Source organism: Talpa occidentalis, unplaced genomic scaffold (genome assembly GCF_014898055.3).
Source record: "Talpa occidentalis isolate TD23 unplaced genomic scaffold, MPIMG_talOcc4v2.1 talOcc4.9, whole genome shotgun sequence".
In the NCBI taxonomy this organism is placed as follows: domain Eukaryota; kingdom Metazoa; phylum Chordata; class Mammalia; order Eulipotyphla; family Talpidae; genus Talpa; species Talpa occidentalis.
Window position 1 is genome coordinate 88,783,598 of NW_023605305.1, and position 22,501 is coordinate 88,806,098.

At 35.4% G+C, this 22,501-nt stretch overlaps 1 long non-coding RNA gene across 1 annotated transcript in view; it reads left to right on the plus strand.

Annotated features, from left to right (window-relative positions):
- Positions 1 to 15,896, plus strand: part of LOC119237090 (uncharacterized) — a 28,202-nt gene extending 12,306 nt beyond the window's left edge. The window contains exon 3 of the long non-coding RNA XR_005123189.2: positions 15,841 to 15,896. This is a non-coding gene — a long non-coding RNA (uncharacterized LOC119237090). The remainder of the gene's footprint in view (positions 1 to 15,840) is intronic.
- The last annotated feature ends 6,605 nt before the right edge of the window (positions 15,897 to 22,501 follow it).

Sequence of the window (22,501 nt, forward strand, 5' to 3'; positions counted from 1 at the left end):
TACAATAAATTACAATACACATACCACCAGTGCAATCCATCTCATAAGTACTGTACCTTTTTCTTTGCAAAATTCCAGCAGCAGTATAATCAACTATATAACTACCTTCACAGTACCTGATTAAAATAAAAAAGTTACTTTTTGTTCTGCCTTTTGGTAGAGTTCCCTACCTATGAAAAATGAATGCTCACTTTGTTTTCTAAGTGCTGGAAAGCATTGTCTCATTACAGTGTTGTTTTTTATTTTTTAAAGATTTATTTATTTATACAAGAACTGGGGTACAGGCCAGAGGCACAGGAGGGAGAGAAAATTCACCAGAGACAGAGTGGGGAGCAGAACAGGCAGACGGACGGAAGATACTGCTGAGGGGAGCAGCGGGCGAGTCAGGAGGGGTCTGCTGCGCCATGTGGGTATCTCCCAGGCTGGATGGGAATAGAACCCATGCTGCAAAGGCTGTGGACAGCTTCACAGCACGGTGCTCAACCTGCTGTGCCACTGGGGAGGCCCTCATTGCAGTGTTTCTATTGATGAAAATACTTTTATGAACCATTGTCAGATCAGAACTATCTCTCACTTAAGGAAATCACCTGAAAGGATACTATAGAAATAGTTTTCGTGTCCATTGACTTGAAAATTTTTTCACACTCTTCACTTGACATTTTTATTTAATTCAGTCTTGCTTTGATTTTTTTTTAAAAATCATTTAAACTTTCTTAAGTTTCATCAGGAAAGGAAATAAAAGGAAAGCTGACAGGCAAACGATAGTCATTTGATTTTACTGGCTACTTGTCGTATTTGCTGTTCACTTTGTAATTAAAATCTGATTGCTACAGGAAAAAAAAATCATCCAGGAATAATAATGTTATTATTTGATAGATAGATATTTCTTTGTTATTTGAAAAATGGGTTCATGCTGGCAAGTTTGAATTATTATAGTGAGAGAATTTTATTTTTCCTAGGTTCAATAATTTAATGTGATTAGCCTTTTGGAAAATGAATATAATATTTCAGAAGCTCAGAAACATGATCTGTATGTATGTATTACACTTACAATTTAATTAGGAAACTAATGAGGTGCGATTGGCAATCTGATTGGTGAGGAACTGGTACTGTAAATTTCTATTAGCAAACTTGAGTACTTCTTTTCCAGCTCTGCATTCACCAAACCTCAGGATATAGGAATTATTACACTGGGCACCTGCCATCCTGACCTTTGGAACTATCATCCTGTGAAATCACCAAATTAATTATAACTCATGGGAAGGGAGTGCTATAAGATTTAACTACTTACAAGTTTATCTAGGAAGAACAAAATGAAACAGATTAAATACGGCTATTACTTAGATGTAAATGAGCTAATTAACAGAAATAAAGTTTGACAGTTGCATAGGATAATAGTATTGTTTATTTAGCTAGAATTTATTTTTAACGGGGTACATATAGAGATATATAGATATTTGTATTATATTATACAGTATAGGTGGTGAATGAGACACTTTTTCAGTGTCATTAACTTAGTTTGGAAATCAGACATATTTGTCACTTTTCTGAGCAATTCCCACATGTGTTGATGTAATCACACTGTGACACATTGTTTTCTTTTAGCACCAGTGCGCTTCTCATGATTTATAGCAAATTCATATTTTAAAGCATTTTCCGCACTTAACTTCCAACTGTCTGAGTCTCATTCCCACAAACATCATAAATTCTAATGATAATCACATCAAATACAGAGTTGAGTAGACAAAGTGAATAAACAATTTCATTAGTTGTGAATAAAACCACCATTTTATTGTTGGATTTCATTTTAGTATTATTGAGCCACATTCTGTTATTAATAAAACATTGGATTTCAAATCTAGTCAATGAAAGACTTAAGTAAATTTAAATTTTCTTACTAAAATTCAGCAAATTGGTTTAGACAGCAAAACCCTAATTGAAAATACCAGTAAATCTACCAGTTTTCACTTATTAACAAAAAATGGCAAGACAATGTTGTTAAACACAGCCATGAAGTACTAGACATTGTGTTGAGTCGCTTCCATAGTATTGTAGTTTATCTTTCTAAAGACCCTGTGAGTTACTATTGCCACAGCTTTTGGTGGTAATGATTAGAGACCAAGATGTTTAATAATTTTCCCAAAGATACAAACACAGTGAATGTTAAAATTGAATTTAAACTTAGGTCAGCCTGACTTCAAAATCATGCCTTATTTTGCTGGACTTCAATTTAATTACCTATGAACAAGCATGCTTTACATAAAAAGAGCAGGAAAATTAATATAAAGTGAAATGAAAATAATTGTTAAAGAATAAGGTTGACTCATACCTTACATACTGCAGAGTAGGCCAACACAGTGATTATTTTATAGCCTGTTTTTCCCAAAATGACTGCTACTATAAACAGTAAATCTCTCCTTTTAAAAAGTTGATATATAAAATTGAAATACTATTAGAGAAAAATCAGTTTTTCTATTAGATTCTATATATTATATGTAGTATAATACATATACTAGTATATTTATTTGTTTACTTGTAATGGATTGTTTTATGTGGTAGTTGCTTAGATCACTAACTTGACATGGGGGCAGGCAAATTAGCAGGGAAAGTAACAGTGAAGTTCAATTAAAGGAAGATCAAGCTAACAGAAGATCAATCCATAATGAAGACTAAGAGCTCTGAATAGATAATGCAAATCAATAGAAAATATGATTGGACTGTGAAAGGTGTGATTTTTCAAACTTCTTTTCAGGAAACTATCTATTCTGTAAATCAACATCCCTGAATTTGTTCCTAAGAAGTTTGCAGCTGGCATATTCTTGAGGTCCTGTCATCATCTTGCCAATTTCAACCTCACATGTTCAACAAACAATGGAGCTCCTAGTATGGGCCAAGTAAAATGGTAGGCACTGATGACACAGTGGTAGACCAAGATTTAGCACAATGACTACTGGCCCATAATTAAACCACAGACATGCATAATCCAACTTGAGTAAAGATTAGAAACCTCAAAATGCTTATCAGTGCTATAATAGCTCAAATACAGTGATGTTACATGAGCCTTTGTTACTTAGTCATGGAGGATGCATAAACTTAGACTACATCTTAGCTATAACCTGAAAGATGACTGAGATGAACACATGCTTCCTCATTAACCCATGTCTGGCTCTCTAAGACAGATTTGTTTCATTCCTAATAGTGGTTAGTTGAGAACTTCCTGTCAAAATGGGTGTGATCCAGCTGTGTGTTACATTAGTCAAGATTTTGTTTCCTCCTCTTTAAATGGGCATAAAATTTGTACTCACCTTGAATTGAATAGGTATGTGAGCAATTCTTGGAGCACACAGTCCCTTACACATAAATGTCAGCAAGAGTTATTATTAAGTTATATAAATAAGTCATGTGGTTGATTTTGATTTAAAGATTTTATTTTTATTTATTTTTGCATAGAAGAACTGGGGTGTAGGCCAGAGGTATGGGGGGTGAGAGGATTCACCAGAGACAGAGTAGAGAGCAGAACAGGCTGATCTACTGAAATACTGCTGAGGGGAGCAACGGGTAAGACAGGAGAGGTCTGTCATGTCGTGTGGGTTAGCTCCCTGGCTGGAGATTGAACTCAGGCTGTCCAGGTGATAGCACTGAGACTTTACCCCTAGGCCACCAGGGAGGACCCCATGTTGTTGATTTCTTTTTTTTTTTTAAGATTTATTTATTTATACAAGCACTGGGTACAGTCAGAAACGCGGGAGGGTGAGAGAATTCACCAGGGTCAGAGCGGGGAGCAGAGCAGGCAGAAGGACCGAAGTACACTGCTGAGGGGAGAAGCGAGAGCAGGAGAGGTCTGCGCGCCATGTGGGACCCTCGCCCAGTGGCTGGGGATCGAACCAGTGCTGCAGAGGCTGCGGGCAGCTTTGCAACCCAGCACTCAACCGCTGCGCCACCAGGGAGGCCCCATGTTGTTGATTTTTAATGTCACATTGAGTAGACTGCTTAGCTGTGTGTGACAACAATTCTTAGATCACCTTATTTTTCAGTAGCAAAGCAGAACTTTCTTATTTCTCTCTTTGATATTGTAGAGGGCACTCATCATTGTTACTTAATATGGTTCTTGGAAAATCTAACAACATCCATCATTTCCTTTTGACTTTAAGTAAGGCACTGAGTGAAAAAGTGGGCTATATGAATATTACATGTCTATTCTAAATATTAGGATTCCTAAAACAGTCAGAATCTAAGTAACTCATAAAAAATATGGAAGGCCTATATAAGTCCTTCCATTTGGAGTCTCTTTGTATAGACTATTGATTTTTATAGCTCCAGGAAGATGATGCATTTCTATGCCAATGTGTTATTGAAAAATATAAAAAGCTAAATTTTACAAAAGAATATATATTAAAAATACTCATTTCTGGATGTGGATGTAACCTTAAAAAGCCAAAAAAAAAAAATGCCATATGACCTAGCAATTCCACTTCTGGGTATCTATCAGAAGACTGTGGAACCATTAAGTGAAAAACTATATACAGTGTTTATTGCAGCACTGTTTACAAAGCTCTGTTTACATGGAAGCAGCTTAAATGCCCACTGTAGAACACCAGGTCAAAAAGTTGTGGACTATCCACATTATGGAATACTATTCACCACAAGGAACGATGAAGTGTTACCATCTACAGCAACACTGCCGGAGTTAAAAGGTGTTGTCAGAGTGACAACAACAAATATTGGACATTCATATAGCGGATGATTTGACAAAATAAAACACCTAGAAAAACTAAGGAACATGAATAAACGAAGTGAGGGTTCTGAGGTTAAGAGAGAAATGTATAAGGGAACATAAAGGATAGAAATAGGGTAGAGAGAAAAAAAAAAACTTTTCTCTAGCAAATTATTTTAACCTGTGGCAGGTTATTAATCTGGGTTCCGTGGATGTTCTATCCACTATTCCACACTATTCCAATTTTTTTAATACTTGATGGATATACACAAAAAATATATTTTGTAGTTTATATTGGAGTCTAAGAGAGCACAACTTTAAATGGCTAAGAAAAATTGTCATAAAAGACATTTTCATAATTGTATCCAAGTAAATGAGGTTGTTTGCCATTATGCTTTTCCTTTTGCCTTCAATACTTCAAATCTAATATATCCTTCATAAGTCCCCTTCAAATTCAGAGTTTCAAGATCATTTCACTGTAAATAATATCTCTCTCCCCCCTACCCCTTCCCACTTTGTCTCTTCCCCCAGATTTCTCTCAAGCAGCATCTAGTGGATAAACATCACCTACTAGATAGACACATATGTTCTAACTTGCATCATTCATCTCTTTCAGACATGCTTTCCTCATACTTCTTAATGGAAAAATTCTACTAAATAATTTATCATGGCATTTTCACACACTTATTGAATAACTAGTCTTTCTTTAGTTGTGGTGCTTGTTCATTTGTTACATAACAAATTGTATTGATGGCATAAAGGTGAAGTTTTGCTGATAATACAAAATTGCTTAAGCCAGATTCATCATGGACTAAAGGAGACAAATTTATATTTTGAACTTGAGTATTTTTTTAACAAAAAGAATACGCATCTGTCACACATTTTCATAAAGAATTCAAATAATGTAAGGATGGATGAGGAGAAAACAGAATGGTTTATTTGTATGAAACAGGGGTTAATTAGTACACCAGTCTGGACATTCTGTTACCAGTTACACAGCTTTTGCTGCATAATAGACCCTGAAAAGCTTAGTGGTCATTTTTTTAATCATGAATTTATACATTATTTATTTGTTTCTACTGACCTGCTTCAATCATAGTTAAAAAACTTCGGCTTGCTCATGCATCTGTCATCACCTGGTTGGTCAGCCCAGACTTGACTACAGGGGTCTACAGTGGTGCTGGCTGGGATGACTTGGCTCCAACCCACCTAGTTTTCCATCCTTTAGTCATGTAACCCACATATTTGTCATGGCAATAGCTAGTGTACAAATAAAGTTTAAATGGGCAAGCTCTTTGTAAAGCAACTACTGTTATCTTTTTTATTTTTACCCAATTGACCAGAATGATTCACAAGATCAACCTATGTTCTATGTCCAGTTTTTCAAAGGTCAAACAGACACTGAATTTTAAAGTTTGTGGTTTGGTGATCTTATTTAATTACTGTTGAAGTTTTTAAAATCTGTTTTAAATAATGAAAATATCCTCTCCACTGCAAAAATTGAACACAGATTGAGCACTAACTGATATCAAGGAATTAATGCTAATATTGTCAATGTCTACAAATATCTAAGAAATGATTTGTAATTTCAGGGATGCCTACCAAAGTTTTATTGAGGATGGGCAGTGATTAGGATTTGTTTATAGTGTATTAATTCAGCCTCAAGAGAAAAAAAAAAACAAAGTAAGTATGGTCAAATCTTATTTCTTGAATCCAAGTGATATGATGGTATTTAAAAATTTTTATAGTAGCATTTTTCTAAATTTAGAAAAAATTTGTAGACAATTTCACATGTATCATTCTTATTTGACTTTCTAAAACTCAACCTTGAACTTTAACCCAGTATTCAGGGGTGTGATTTATGCACAAAAATCATCCTCAGACCTCTTTAGATCAAAATCCACTGAAAGGAAAACTTGCTTCTACATTTACATGTTGTCACAAGAGTGTAAATCTGTTTACTTTATGTTCAAATGAAATAGTAAAAGAAAAAATGAGGGGCCCTCCCTGTTGGCACAAGGGGTTAAAATGCAACTTTTGAAGCTTGCGATAGCCACTGCAGCACCAGTTCGATCCCTGGCCAGGGAGCTTACCCACATGGCACAGCAGACTTCTCCTGACTCGCCCACTGCTCCCCTCACCAGTGTATTTCAGTCGATCTACCTGTTCTGCTCCCCACTCTGTCTCTGGTGAATTCTCTTACCCCCACCCCACAACTTTGGCCTATACCCCAGTTCTTGTAAGTATACATAAATAAATCTTAAAAAAAGAGTTAAATTTTCACCTTAATGAAATTAATTCACTTAGAAAAAAGCCTTTTCTTTGTCCTTGAACTGTCAAGAGTGTGATGTATTAGCTGCCTCCTCTGTCAGGATCCTCACACACCCTTCTACCCATTTTCCCCTAATGACCTTTGGATGCCCAGAGGACAAATGTTACATATATTTATCTTATAACAGCACCTTTGTTGTTGTTGTTATTATTATTACTTGCTATATTGCCAGCACATAAGTGCATCTGACATTTGTTGAATAAGTCAATCAACATAGAGATGAATAAACACATCTGATATCTGAAAAACCCAAGGACCAAAGTTGCATCTGTATATTCCAAGCCTCAATTCTTTCAAGTACATAGAAACATTTAAAAAATATTAGAAATCTAATCTTAATTTCCAAGACATGCCCACACATATTTATAACCTGAACTACTCCATCAGTTTTACAATGGGTAAGCAGCTTGTATTTTAGTTTCATATCTAAGCTGGAGTTTGCACAACAGATCAGCTGTCTTCCTCAGTGGTATCTCCTGGTCCCCAACATACTTTCTTTCAAGTTGAACTTCCATATTTTACAATATGGGTCAGACCATATTTATTATTCTGGATTGTTCTGGTTAGAGTAAACATTGCCGTAGGGAAAGATGGAAACAATTAAATAGCCTGAGACTTTTCTAGCATAAGAATCCCCAGTCTCATTGTTATTTATCTTTTTAAGAGGAGAATGAACATGAATGTAAACAAGGAAGAGTTTTACACCTACTCTTCAAGAATGAGGAGAATGCCATGTAGACCATAAATGAAGAAACATCAATAAATAACTAACAGTGCATATCTGTCAAGGTTGAATTCATTGCTTATTAATCACAGACCAGATTTTATAATGGCTTATACTTGTTTCAAAGTCCTATTTTTCCAACCCCCAAGTTAGCAGTATTTTTCCTAATTAAATTGGATTTCTTCCAGTACACCTCAGAATAGTCACCAAGATTTATTCATCTTATTTTTATTTCCACGTGGCAAAAGTAATATAAATGGCCAGTAAAGATTTTCCCTCGGCTGTACTTAAAATTTTAACTGAATGGTTCCTCCCTGTATTAATGTAGTCCAGACACTTGACAAGATAATGCTTCTCTGATGCTGTGTATCTGATCTAACCTTTTGTCTTTGTCAAGAAAGGAAAGATTTTTCATGGTGATATTTGAGTTTAAAAGAATGTAGTTTGTCCTTGATAGCAGGGCAGGGAGTTGCAAGCAATTTGTGTGTATATATATATATATATTTAAGATTTATTTATGCATGCAAGAACTGGAATACAGGCCAGAGGTATGGGGTGGGGAAGGGTGAGAGGATTCACCAGAGATAGAGTAGGGAACAGAACATGCAGATGTACTGAAATACACTGCTGAGGGGAGCAGTGGGTGAGACAGGAGAGGTCTGCTGTGCCATGTGGGGTCGAACTCATGCTGCAGTGGCTGCGGATAGCTTCATAGTCTGTGACCTAACCCCTTGCACCACCAGGGAAGCCCTGTGTTATATTTTGGCATAACCACTTAAAGTGAAGTGGTTCATTTATATAGTAGGAAGAACATGAGCTACATTTGCATTCCTAAATTTGAACAGAGAAATCAAATAAAGGTTTTAATTCCCACAAAAAATCCCAACTTGCCACATTGCTTTTGGCAGTTGCTGATTGGATTAGGCAGCTTTCATTAGTCACAGGAAGATGAAAGCCATCCTGGAATTTAATTTCATGAGTGATAGACTCAGCTGTTGTTTGTCCCTAAGCCGACTGGACTGGACTTGTTGCTCTAAGTAGTAATACTCCTTAATATTCTATTCTTACTAAAGTTCTTGTTTAATAGGAAGTTATCTACTTACAATTTCATTTATAGTTTCCAGAGAACCACTTTTGTTTTCATTCTTATACTTTCTGGGAGGAAAAAAAAAACTTAAACTCAATGCAAATTAGAACAAACCCATGCTCTTAGGGAAATAAATTTTTCCAAAGAATAAAACTAAAAATTCTTTATTTTTGCAGAACTATTTTGACACCCCTTTTCCACTCTTCTTCAGTTAACTTCAAAATATCCTTGTTTGTCTTATTTCCTTATCAATTCCGTGAGAATAAAATACTGTTGCACTAACGTAATATTAGATGCAGCATTTTTAGTGTTTTATTACAGAGTATTTTAAAGTATTAATATTAAACTGTTCATCGAAGGTGTGGTTCAAATTATATCTTTAGACTAGTGTATCATTCATTCTTATGGCTTTTAGTAATTTTTGGAGTTGTCATTGAAAAGGAAGTCACTTGACTTTTACCTACAACAGGAAGAAAAATAACTTCATATGGTATATGGTAGACATTTTCTAGAATAAGTCTACATAATGACTTAAAACAGAAACATGCATCAATCAGCAAGTCATCCTCTATAGCACACCTGCATAGGTATCATTATGTAGACTTAGTAATGTTGGCTCTTTATTGTTATACCAGATTTAAAATGATTCCTATTGTCCTGTAAATTTTCTCAATGATTAGGTTTTTCCACACACTCCCCTTTAGTATTATTGTCATGAGCTTAAAGTTTAGAACTACCAAAAAATAAAAAAAAGAGAGAGAGATTTTATTATATAAGAAAGTATTTCTAATTCCATTAACATTCTATTTAATTCCATTATTCAGTGAGATAATCATTTTGGAAATTTTAAACTATTATCTCCTATGGAAGCATTTCGTTGGCCTAAATTATAAGTTTAAATGTTGTTATTAAAGATAAACCAGGGTCTCCCTGGTGGCACAAGGGGTTAAGCACAGCACTGTGAAGCTATCCACAACATCTGCAACAAGAGTTTGATTCCTGGTCAACCAGGGAGCTACCCACATGGCACAGCAGACCTCTCCTGCCTCACCCGCTGCTCCCCTCAGCAGTGTATTTCGGTCAGTCTTCCTGTTCTGTTCCCCCTCAGTCTCTGGTGAATCCTCACACCCCCTGTGCCTCTGGCCTGTACCTTAGTTCTTTCATGCATAAATAAATAAATCTTTAAAAAAATAAAAAAAAATAAAGCTAAACCACCACAATTGAATAATATGAAGTAACATTTATGAAAATGGATTATCTAAAATCAGATTTAGAGCATCATATAATCAGCTTTGAGATACATATCATCTTGCAAAGGTTTAAACTGCAAAATATGAACATTGACCATCTTTTTTTTTTTTATAATCACCAAAGTCCTGTTAACCTAGAATGGGAGGAAAAGGCACTGGCCTGTTCATTTGAATATTTTAACTAAAATGGAATTCTTCCATTAAAATAGCATGAAAGACGAAGTATGTCATATCTACTTTAATTTTTCTTTGGTAATTCTAAGGTATGTATTATATATATGACACATATATATATATAAATACTATATATATATATATATACACTATTTTATACCTAAAGATTTTCTTTCTGAACATTTATACTCTAAAATTGCTGCTAAGCCCTCCAGTTGATATTCCAGATACATAAGACATTGTTCTTGTGAATAATTATTCAATAAGTGATTACCATGCATATCACAGGTTGATACAATAATATAGTCTAAGGAAATGGTGGAGACCTCATGAATCATTTATTGATATTACTACTCTGTTAATATGACCCACTTTAAAATATTCTCAGTGGTCTGCTAGCCAATGTCTTTACAACTCAAGCGATAGGTCTCAATCTCCCAAGTAACACAATTCAGCTTGATAACTTAGGTTATTAGAAGTTTCTTCCTTGTGGCAAACATCTTCCCTATAGCTTCCAAATAGTAATCCTTTCACTCTTTCTCCCTAAAGACTACTCCCTAATCCTCGAGGCAGGGGTTCCTGTGTGTCATCTCATCTGTTCCCCCACCACATTGATAGGGAGGTGCGAATCCACTGCACTTTGACTGGAGGTATGGAGGAACAGAGATTACAGGCTCAGGGATCAAGTCACACAGCCATGCTTACGCTCCAGCCAGTTTAATTTCAATCCAATCTTATTTCAAGGGCACTTGCATATTCTTTTCAAAATTTAAATAGTGTCAACAAGTTCCCAGGGAAATTCATATTCAGGGGCAAGTGTGTTTTATGCCTTGGTTTTGGGGTCCATAACACAATGGCCAGCTTCCTCTGGACCATTTCTGATGGTATCATGCTTTACTTGTAAGCCTTTATTCCCTCCCTTTCTCTCCTTGTGCTCCTCTCAGCCTTCCTATAAAATATTGGTATAGCACCAACTCTGTAAGACATGAGGCATAAGTTAGTGAAAAAGACTGACATGGCCCATGTCCACCTGAGCTTTCAGACCTCTGGGGAAGTTTCTACATTTGGGTAAAGGAGGTGTTAGGGAAGCTTTCCTTAAATAAATTAGATTTCCCCACCCTTCAGCTCTAACTTAAAATTTCAATGTTATCCCAGACATCTCACTTTTAAAACTTCATTTTGGATATTATTTCCTAAATACCTTCTCTTTGTTCTCAATTCCACTTGCAAACATATCGCAGCAGTTAGGTTGGGTTTACTGTGTTGTCTACATTCATAACAACTGAGTATTTGTATCATAGCACTGACAAAAATAAATTAAAAATGAATAAATGTTGACATTTGCTTTCTTAGAAGAGTTCAAAACCTCTGGAGAGGCCATCCTTATTCATTTTTATAAATGAAGGTTTCAGTATGGTGCCTAACATAATAGTATGCACTCATTAAATGCTTTCCAGAGCTGAAATAGTAATCAACCACTCCGTAAGGTCCTTCAAACCTATCCAAGCAAGCCATCTTTCCTTTAATGTTTTGATATCTTGTCAGTCATTTGTTCCATCAATATTTATTGACTATTTACTATAAATCAATTAGAGTGGTAGACACTGAACAAGATTATTAAATTCTTTGCACCATTGAATTTACTTCTTTTCTAGGTTGGCCAGTCTATAAACATTAGAAACTCCTCTATTGGCTATTAATATTTTAGGAAATAATAACATTTTCATCATCAACTCTATAATAACTGCTCATTTACATAGATCAGAGTTTTAAAGTTCCTGATTTTGTCCTGGATTTCCCATAAGAATTGTCATTGTAGAGCCTGAATACAAATCATAAGAAAAAATGAAACAATACTATGAAAGAGAATAAAATTGAGGGTACAAGAGAAATATACAGTATAACAAAAACTACATCAATTTCATTTTTTTACTATAAGATTGAATTTTATGATTTTATTTTGCTTTAAAGTTTTGTTTATTTATGCATACAAGAACTGGAGTGTAAATCAGAGGTGAGAGGATACACCAGAGAGAGTGGGGAGCAGAACAAGCAGATCTACTGAAATACACTGCTGAGGGGAGAAGTGGGCGAGACAGAAGAAGTCTGCTGCACCATGTGGGTTGCTTCCTGGCTGGCTAGGGATTGAACTAGTACTGCAGTGCCTGGCGATAGCTTGATAGAGCTGTCTATAACCCCTGCACCACCAGGGAGGCCCTGTTTTATTGTTTTGAATAGACAGAGTAGTTACTGAATGGACTCTATTCCTAGCTCTAAAGAAGTCTCCCCATGCCACACAATGTCCCTTGTGAAAATGTTCCAAGTTTTTCCCTGCTGAGAACATGACTTTGCTCTCATTAAGTATTCCCCACCACAAGTGTACATGCTAAACATAACTTTGGAAAATGAATCAAGGAGACTTCTAATGTGGGCCTTTAATCAATGACCAATTCATTAATAAAAATTCATGGTAGTCATTAGCAATATCAGTCTCTCTGGTCCTGCAGACTTGGTATCCAAGTCTCTATAGGTGTGGGTTTGTCAGCATATCTGTCACCTGCCTTGATTGCAGGAAACTTCAATGATAAGATCAATTTCCCTGAGGGGTGAGTATGGGGCTTCCCTACAGCAACAAGTGATACTTGTACAGCAGGTTGTCTAAGAATTCAACTAAATTCTGCTTACTTCTACCAAGATCTACCCAGAAGTAGTAACAGATTCCACAGGATACTCTATGTATCACAGTGGCATATCACAGGGCTCAGTGTCCCAAGATCACTCTATACTTCATAGGCTGGTCACAGGCCCAGGCTACCACCTGTGCTTCTGACCAAAAGTACAGACTGCAGGCTCCCATGATCCCTTCCTCAGACTTCAGGTGCCCATTGCAAGCTCAGATTATCATCTTTGCTTCTGACTGACTTGTTAATTAGAGGTTCCCAAGATGCCCTCCCCAGGTTAGATTAATTTGTTAGGAAGCTCACAGAACTCAGAGAACTCATTTACTGACCAGGTTACTGATTTATTGCATAGGTTACTAAAAATACAAATCTGCAATCAAATGGAAGAGATGCAAGGAATGCAGGAAAAGCAAGGAACTTGAATGTCCTCTCTAGGCATACCATTCACCTCAAATCTTCACATGTTCACCAACCCAAAAGCTCCCAAAATCCCTCTTTTGGGCTTTTATGGCTACTTAATTATTAGATATGATTAACCCATTGGTAATTGGCAATTAACCTCAACCTCTAGCCCCTCTCCCTTTTCCCCTATCTCCCTCTCTGAGGTTAGGCAATTCGGACTGGTAGTTCCAACACTCTAATCACCCTAGTAAACAGTTCCCACCCTCAGGTGTTTTACAAAAGTTACCCTAACATAGCAAGAAATACGTTCATAACTCACAACACTTAGGAAACTTCAAGGTTTTGGGGCATTGTAAGCCAAGAACTGTGGATTAAGATACAATATGAATCAATAATATAACTTGATCATCTGAATGATGAAATACGTGTACTGCCTATAAATTACAATGTCACATTACCCCTGCCTGGTAAATTCTTTGCAACAAACTGTTCCCTATCTTCAAATCCCACTTTTGAAAGAAGTGTTACAGGGCGTTGAGAAGTATCAAATGTTTGAAACAAATGGTGCAGTAAATGTTAGTCTCTTTCTTCTCCATAGCTCATTTCTAGGAAGATAGTAAAACTAGTGGGATGGAGTACATAGGTAGTTAGCCTATGGGAGCAAGTATACCTTCATGAAAAATTTTATGAGGTCTCCCTGGTGGCGCAAGGGGTTAAGACACAACCTATGAAGCTACCCTCAGCCTCTGCAGCATGAGCTCTATCCCAGGCACGAGTTCAATGCCCCACTGGCCAGGGAGCAACCCACATGGCGCAGCAGACCTCTCCTGACTCCCCCACTGCTCCCCTCAGCAGTGTACTTCGGTCAGTCTACCTGTTCTGTTCCCCGCTCTGTCTCTGATGAATCCTTTCAAACCCCCCCCAATCTCTGGCCTGTACCCCAGCTCTTGTATGCATAAATAAATAAATCTTAAAAAAAAGTTTTATGAGAAGCAACGGCCTGATCTTTTCTTCCTAGATCATATTTAGTGCTTCCATTCCATGGAAAAAAAATTCCTCTATTTATGAAATTAAAAAAAACTGCTTCTAGTAAATAATTTTCCTTTAAAAAATCTGATTCTAGTACATAATCTTCCTTCATCATAATATAGCTCCCTAAATTCCTAAACACTTATTAGAAAACACAAGATTTAAGTCAAATAAATGGATTTTCTGAGAACAGAATTGAATATTCTAATAGAAGAGTAAGATTATTTTGTGTTTAGGTTTTGTTTGTTTGTTTTCAGCTTCATATATTTAGAAAAATCTCTCAGATGAGTATCCAAGTAATAATGGCCAGGGATGTTTCATGTGATAAATTGGTAAAATATTCATTACTGGGGAATAGACTTAATGAAAGATTTTGTGAGCAAGACACTATGTGGTAGAGTCTAATATGGATAAATTAAATCTTCTACTTGGAAATATACTAATAAAAGCAATGAATTAAACATCAGGACTAAGAGATTTAGGCTTATTAATATGGTATAACTCTATTTAGCAAACCTTAATTTGCAGAACACTGATACTACTGATGAAATTAATAAGGAGAAAAAGTGCATCCAGCAAAATCCAAATGTATAAAATATTAAACTTTAAAATTTAATAAAGATATAGTACAATATTAAAAGTTGGAAGGGAAAGAAACTTGATAATTTTAAATAGGTGAACAGTATTGCTATAGGCACTATAGGGAAGCATGTTACCAATGTTAAATTGGCAATTCTGTTTTGCAGGCTATCAGCAAGAATGAGTTCTCAGAAAGAAAAATATCTCATTTATCTCTTGAAGTTTTGATATTTTAGATAGTGCATTTCAAAGCCAGGTAGGAACGAGGCTTATACAGGTATTGACTACCAACAAAGAATTGAACAGTTTCACAACAAATTGAAGACAGGAGTGATAAATGTGTTGTTTTCCTTTTTTTTATTCAGTCAACACAACAATTCTTTGTTATGCTGGAGGTTTAATAAAATATACAGTAGACTACTGAATGCCTTTCAAATGTCAGGCACTGTTCTAGTTACTAGGATGTATTATCCATGTATTTAGCCATTAGTGAACAAGTATTCAAGGGTGACAAACATAGGACAATAAATAAAGTAAAAAGTGATAAAAGAGACAAAAATGGTGTGAAGAACAATAGGGTATGCATGGTTGAGGAGTATCTGTATCAGATCATTTTTCTGTGACTATATGCATAGGAACAACAAGTCCAAACTTTTGATTAGTAGAGATGATTACTCCCACATTACTGGGTCTTAAGCAGATCAATTTGGAAGGAATTTGCCTGTTTCTCTAAATACCTCAATAGGATTTAGGTAAATGTGATACTGACAAATCATTAAAATATTCCAAAAGTTCATTTCTAGAAAATACTAAGCTCGCAATGGCTATTCTTATACAAATTAATGCACATGCTTTTTTTTTTTCCCAGAATGATCCCCACTGGAGCTTCTTTTTAGGAACCCAATTTGAAACTGTTATATTGTTTTCAATAAAAGCATCATTCACTAGTTTCTAAACAGACCAGGTGAGGAAATGTTACAACTTTTATGCATTTTTCAAGTCAGACAGTAGCTTTGGTGTTTTGTTTTTTTCTTTGTTATTTTTCCTGTTGTTATTAATAAAGAGAATGGCTTTAGTTTTAGAAAAATTAGTTTGAATGAAAAGATACCATTCAAAAAAGTTGAAGAGGTGGGACAAGCAAGAATGATAAAGTTGGAGGTCTCATTCTGGAACTTGCACATTTGCATAGATGTATATTGGAAAAAAAGGGAAGTCTTAGGTTTTGTGGGCATTAGAAACAATTTTAAAAAGATTCTGGGAGGGGCCTCCCGGAGGTCTAGAGGTTAAGTCTCAGCGCTGTCACCACTGCAGCCTGAGTTTGATTCCCAGCTAGGATGTTAACCCACATAGTGCAGCAGACATTTCCTGTCTTACCCTCAGCACTGCTTCCCTCAGTAGCGTATTTCAGTAAATCTGCCTGTTCTGCTCCCCACTCTGTCTCTGGTGAATCCTCTCACCCCCATACCTCTGGCCTACACCCCAGTTCTTGTACAAATAAATAAATATATCTTTTTTAAAAATTAAAACAATAAAAAGACTCTGGGAGTGGCCAGTGCCAATTTCAGGAGAATTCATGATGAATAAATCACAACAAGAAGAAAATGACCATGGAGATCACTTTTTAGAGAAGTCAGATATACAGATCAGAAAATGCAGTGAAAAATAGCCAACTGATTCAACATCATGCATCTATTTTATATATACATTACAAAACTTTTTAACATTACTGAAATTGGCATAACTATATACATTATAATAGGCATAACTAGTAATACATTATTATAGGGTTTTTTTAGTGAAATATAAAATGATGATGGGTCTCATACTGATGGGTTTCATTAGATTTCATTAAATAACTGTCCCTTATATGGTGAAAATGAACAACTATTTGGGAAACTTTGAGCAAGATAATTACCTTAAAGAGACTGAGAGTCTCTGTGTTTAAAATGGGAATAATATCATAGCAACTCATGGAATAGGCAGGCCAATAAGATAAATTAAGTAAAAGTGCTTTGTGAAATTCAAAGGTGACAAGCATGTAGAGATATAATCATCATCATTATTAGTCTTTGACTAGCGAGGTCTTGCTGTTTGGCTAGAGGGCACAGAGTATTCAAACAGGGAAAACTCATTTGATTGTTCTGAAATTATATAAAGACATCTATCAGCCATAGCTCATCCTATAAGACACAACAGAATATAGGTCCAACACAAACAAAAAACCAACAATGTTTATTTTCCAAATATGAAGATGAGTATTAAGATGTCAATGTTAACTCTTAAATATGACCCTTTGATAATAGTATGCCAAGTCCGAGCATGTCCAGGCATTTGAATGATCTAATTAGAATCATTTTTATTAAATTTAAAAATATCTTCTAAAGTAACACTTTTCTTTTTGTTATGTAGTAGTCCTTCCTGGATGTTTGTTCATGAAATATAATGGAAATTCCATTTCCTCCCAATTCCCTTGCATTATCCAAGGAAGAGAACAATCACTTCAAACATAGTCTTGTCACCTGTCAGAATCTCGTACTGCCTGAAGATGCAGCATAGGAGATAAAGAATCTGACCCTACAGTTCCCAACATCAAAATGGATTGAATGATTGCAGGCACAAAAAACAGAATTAAGAAGCCTTACTAGGAGACAGTGTTACCTTGTGACCTTAGGCAATCCACTTAATCTCTCTCCTTCTCTTAGACACCCAATCTGTAAAACAAGATTTATGATTTCTGCCAGTACCTGTGGTGATGAAGCCACAATGCATATATTTCAGTTGGCCAGAACCTAAACTGCAAATACACTCACTTAAAGAACTAGAAATATGGTTAAAATCAAATCATATAAAAATAAATATGCTGAATATTTGTTGATATAATTAGGTTTACCAAAAATAATTGTTATTATTTCCAATAACTTCCCCCCCCCAAAAAAAAAAAAACAGAAGAATACAGGCAGAGACTAGACCAAGTAAGGATGAGAACTTATTAAGGTGGTAAATACCTCCCTCTGATGATTAAAGCACATATAAGTAAATATCAGAAATAGAGTCAACACTGACATATATATGAGCTCAAATGAATGAAATGTACCCATTTGGGTCCTTTGTCAGTACAGAATCAAGAGACATTGCTGTTGTAATAGGAGATGATTTTCTGTTATGTTTGCTTCCTTTATCTTAAAATTTCTAAATATTTCCTGATATAAAACCTGGCACTTTCCAATTACTCTTACACATAAGAGAAAACAAACAGGGTGCTGTTTACTGGAAATTCCTAATAAACTTTTCTTTTGATGGTCACTTCATATTCTTAGAGATTTCAGATGTGGCTAATAGAAGGTGAAGGTCATTTCAATTCCTCACTCACTGCCAGGAAAGGTCTTTCTCTTCCACTTTCTCTATGTAAGGATCCACCATTAATCTCTTTATATTTCTTAGAATATTGAGAAATGTCAAATACAATATATGGCAGAGTCTTTTAAAAGAAATCTCTATTTTCATCATAGACATATAAAACATTGATCGTGGAGTTTCCTGAACAGAATTATCTTTGTCCAGGGTCTTTTTTGTTCAATTCTGCATGGATTTCTCATTGCCAGATAGCCTCCCTAAAATATCAATTCTACTAAGTCACTTTCTAGCCCCCAAATCTTTTTTCTCTACATTGAATAGGGTCAAATTTATTTCCCATTCATCATCCACTCTTATCTCAGTCCAGTCTTCCCTCCCAAGGGCATTTCTCTAGTGTGCTGTGAGGTGTAACCACCATATCAGACAGACCCATGTGACCCAGACAGAACAGCTGCTGCATTTTGGGGCACTTATGTGCTTATTTCTCACCTAATCCTAAGAATAAAGTGTCTCCATTTTAAAGTAAAGGAACTGAAACTTTAAAAAACAGAAGCAATTTCTTGCTTTATATGAGTTTATATAACTCTTATTCAGTAGAACAAATATGGATATGATGACAAAATGTGTAATTCTCTTTACCAAACTAATCACAGTCAACAGAACACCATATATTTTTCTTTTGATCATGCTTTGTGCAGAGAAAATGTTTTACTTCAGTGCCATGGTCCATCCAAACCTCACTCTTCAGTTCCAATCATAACTTTCTGCAGATAAGCAAAGCTGTACACCTCTGTCCTTGACTGTCAGTTCCTTTAAAGCAGAAATTATAGACAGCAGGTCCTTAAATTACATTATTTTTCTCAATATTGTTTCATTATAAAGTTGAAGAAGGAAATAAAATGGACAATGTTGAATGAAACATTATTTGAGAACCTGCTTTCAATATACATCCTTTTGCTTAAAGTCACAGTTTCCAAGAATCTACTGATGAAGTTAAGGGAGGACTCACTGTGCTTACAAGTGTTGACACAGGGAACCTAATTCAATCTTGTAATGTCACCAGCTCTCTGACCTCTCTGACCTTTGTTTCCTTTTATGGACATTATTGCTTTTTGCTCTCCCATATTCATCCTCGCTTTAACAGAAGGACCTTAATTTCTTTTCTGGATAACTCACCCCTGTGTGACTCTTAAATTGCTGTTCTTGGATGCAGTTGACACCACCCTCTGGACAAATTGTGAAGAAGAGGCTGAGATCTGTTTCATGATAACATACACTTTCCCTGAGCACCGTGACTCACTCAGGAATAGACATGTGCATAGTTAGAGCCAACAAAATCTAATGAGACTTCTATATGTAGCGAGGTGATTACAAACTTTCATAGGACTGTGACTATTGGTATTGGCCTGGAACCTACCTGTGCTCTCTGCCTGAGACTGATAATAAAAGATGGAACTTACATACAGATGAAAACTTAAATGATAACACAATTTGAGCCCCTGGAACAAGTTTCATCTGAAGCTAGCCTCTGAATTTTTAATTACCAGAGTCAATACTTTCCTTGTTAGGGGCCAGTTTGCATTTGGTTTCTAACTCCTACACTGAAGACCTAGACTAAGAGTTAGCAGGTGGAATGATTATGGCAAAGACGATGGCCTAAATATTTACTATCTCGTCCTTTATAAAGAAAAAGTTTTTTGACTCATGATAATAACTTCATAAAGAGATGCATATGCATTTTTTGGTTTTCTTTTCCCAAATAGATTTTAAAAGGATCCTTTTAAAGAAATCTCTTAAAGATTCCCTTTGGCAGGAATCTAAATTTCTATTATTTGAGAATACCCCCAACTTTTTTCCCCCTTGCTACCATAATAATGCTTAACATTGTTAATAAGCATTGTATGAATTAAATGCATATTTATGAAGCTGTGCTTTTCAAAGTGGGGTCTGTGTCCAGAGGCCACTGCGAATAATTTCTAATTTTAGAATTAAGGAAAAGTATTAGAAAGTTTAACAGTGCTTTAATGTTAACTAATTTAACATTTAATATTAATAGCAATTTGATATTTCTTTAGCTCCTAGTGTGAGATTATTTTTTCTTTAATAATTAATTTTGTTTCATTTTACAAAAGTATTATTTTTTTGTAGTATAATGTGGGATAGGAACTAGTTCTTCAACATAGACAATTAGCAACTCACTTTGTTAAATACAATGGTACCTAGATTTTGATTTTATTTGCCTGTGGATTTTTCTCAACATCTATATCAATGTCAAACAATAGGCAGTCATTCTTATTTACTAAATAAAGTTACAAAGCAGCTGCAAAATAACAGAAGGCTTGTGCCTGTGTTATCTTCACTTGATACTGTAGGAAAAATGGATGTTCGTTTCCCAACACAAGAGGTCCAGTTTTCTTTCAGAGATTTATTTCTTCTTTGGGCAGTATCAGTGTTCACAGCTATGCCATCCACCCTCCATCTCACCCCAATTCACATAGTTTGGGTGGGGCATTGTTACCTGTGTTTTGGGTACATGACCTAATAGAGAGCTACACAGCCATCAAGGATTAAATTTCCTTTGTTGTACTGATTGGCTCTCCTGTGGGCTGAATTAGAGCTTCTGTTTTGACTACTTGAATTAAGAATCTGAATTTTATTTTAATGTTGGTGATGCTACATTTTCTATTTGTTGAATCCCAAGGTGTAGAGCCCCAGGAAGTGTGGTTGGTCTTACTAGAACAAGAGGGGAGGGACTCTAAGGGAATAAAAGAACCATCTGGAAGTGAGCAGCATTTAGTTAGGAGAGAACAGAGTCCTGTCAACATGTCTGAAGCTCCTAAAAAAGTCTCCATCTGAAGCCCACCCTGGCTACAGTGCACTCTAAATCCTTTTGTGTGTTTGCTTTCTCTCCGCTGTTGGGTTCTATAACGTAAAAAATTCAAGAGAGAGACCTGATCCAGATGCAGAGTTTGAATTCACATTCAAGTTAGTATTTCTTAATAATTAACTACTTCTGCTGAAATAAAATTAAGGTTAGAAACCTAGAATGTCAATCCTTTCTAAATGGTTGAGTTGGTAAAGATGAAAGAGTAAAACTGTTGTTCCCCCAACACACACATATGTGAGAAGAGTCTATAAGACAAGTTCAATGCATAATATATGATTAGCACCAAAAATTCCTGAAGACCTTGGAAAAAGTGGAACAATATTGAAGTGCTAATTTTGCCTCTTCTAGCCAGTTAAACATATTTTTAAAAGTGTGGTTAATCTTCTTTATTGTCTGACCTAATAGGGTTAGAGTCTACTGGAGTTCTTGAAATCTCAGAATAATAGGTAAGTTTAATGATAAGTTCTAACAAATTTGACTTGATATTGAATAGAAAGAGCTTTGAGGGAGCCAAAATTTTTCATCATAATGATCACAAATGAACATTTACTGAATTTGATTTCACACTTGCCCATAAATCTTTCTATGTTTACTTGTATGTTAAAGGATATAAATATATTCATAACTTCTTATGTTCTGGATAATTTTCCATTTTCTAAGTGGTGACTTTTATAGCCAAATGTCTTAATGACTATAGATATACCAAAAAGTGGATATTATTATTAGACCCATATTATGGAGATATAAATAAAGCACAGAAAAATTAAGTAAGGTCTTTAGCTGATAAGGTATTTGAATTCAATTAGTCTGGCTGGTAGTTTCTTTCTTAAGAATCTTACTATCCCATCTTTACCACTTGTATGAAATGCATTATTCACTTTACTTTCTTAGAAATAAGTATAATCAAATTATTTTGGGAAAAATAGTTGCTGTCTTACCACCGAGCTGTATAATTCTATTCATTCTATGGGGATTCCTTGTCAGAGTTACTCTCCAAATTTACTGTAATACTAAGGGAAAACAGAACATGAACTTAAAGATTTTTAATTCAAAGTTGTGTTAACTAAGTAGCTGTTCTGCAAGCATTCAGAATTTAATTGAGAATTTTAGTGCTTGTTTGGGTGGTTTTTATGTTATTATTTATTTGCTAATATATACATAATAGAGTTGCATTTCATTGATTTAGAAAAAGAGAATGAAAGACAATATGGATCAATAAGTAGATTTGGATAATAATGAGTTTTCTAGCAATGGACAAAGTCTCAAGTCAGAATATCTTTTGCAAGTT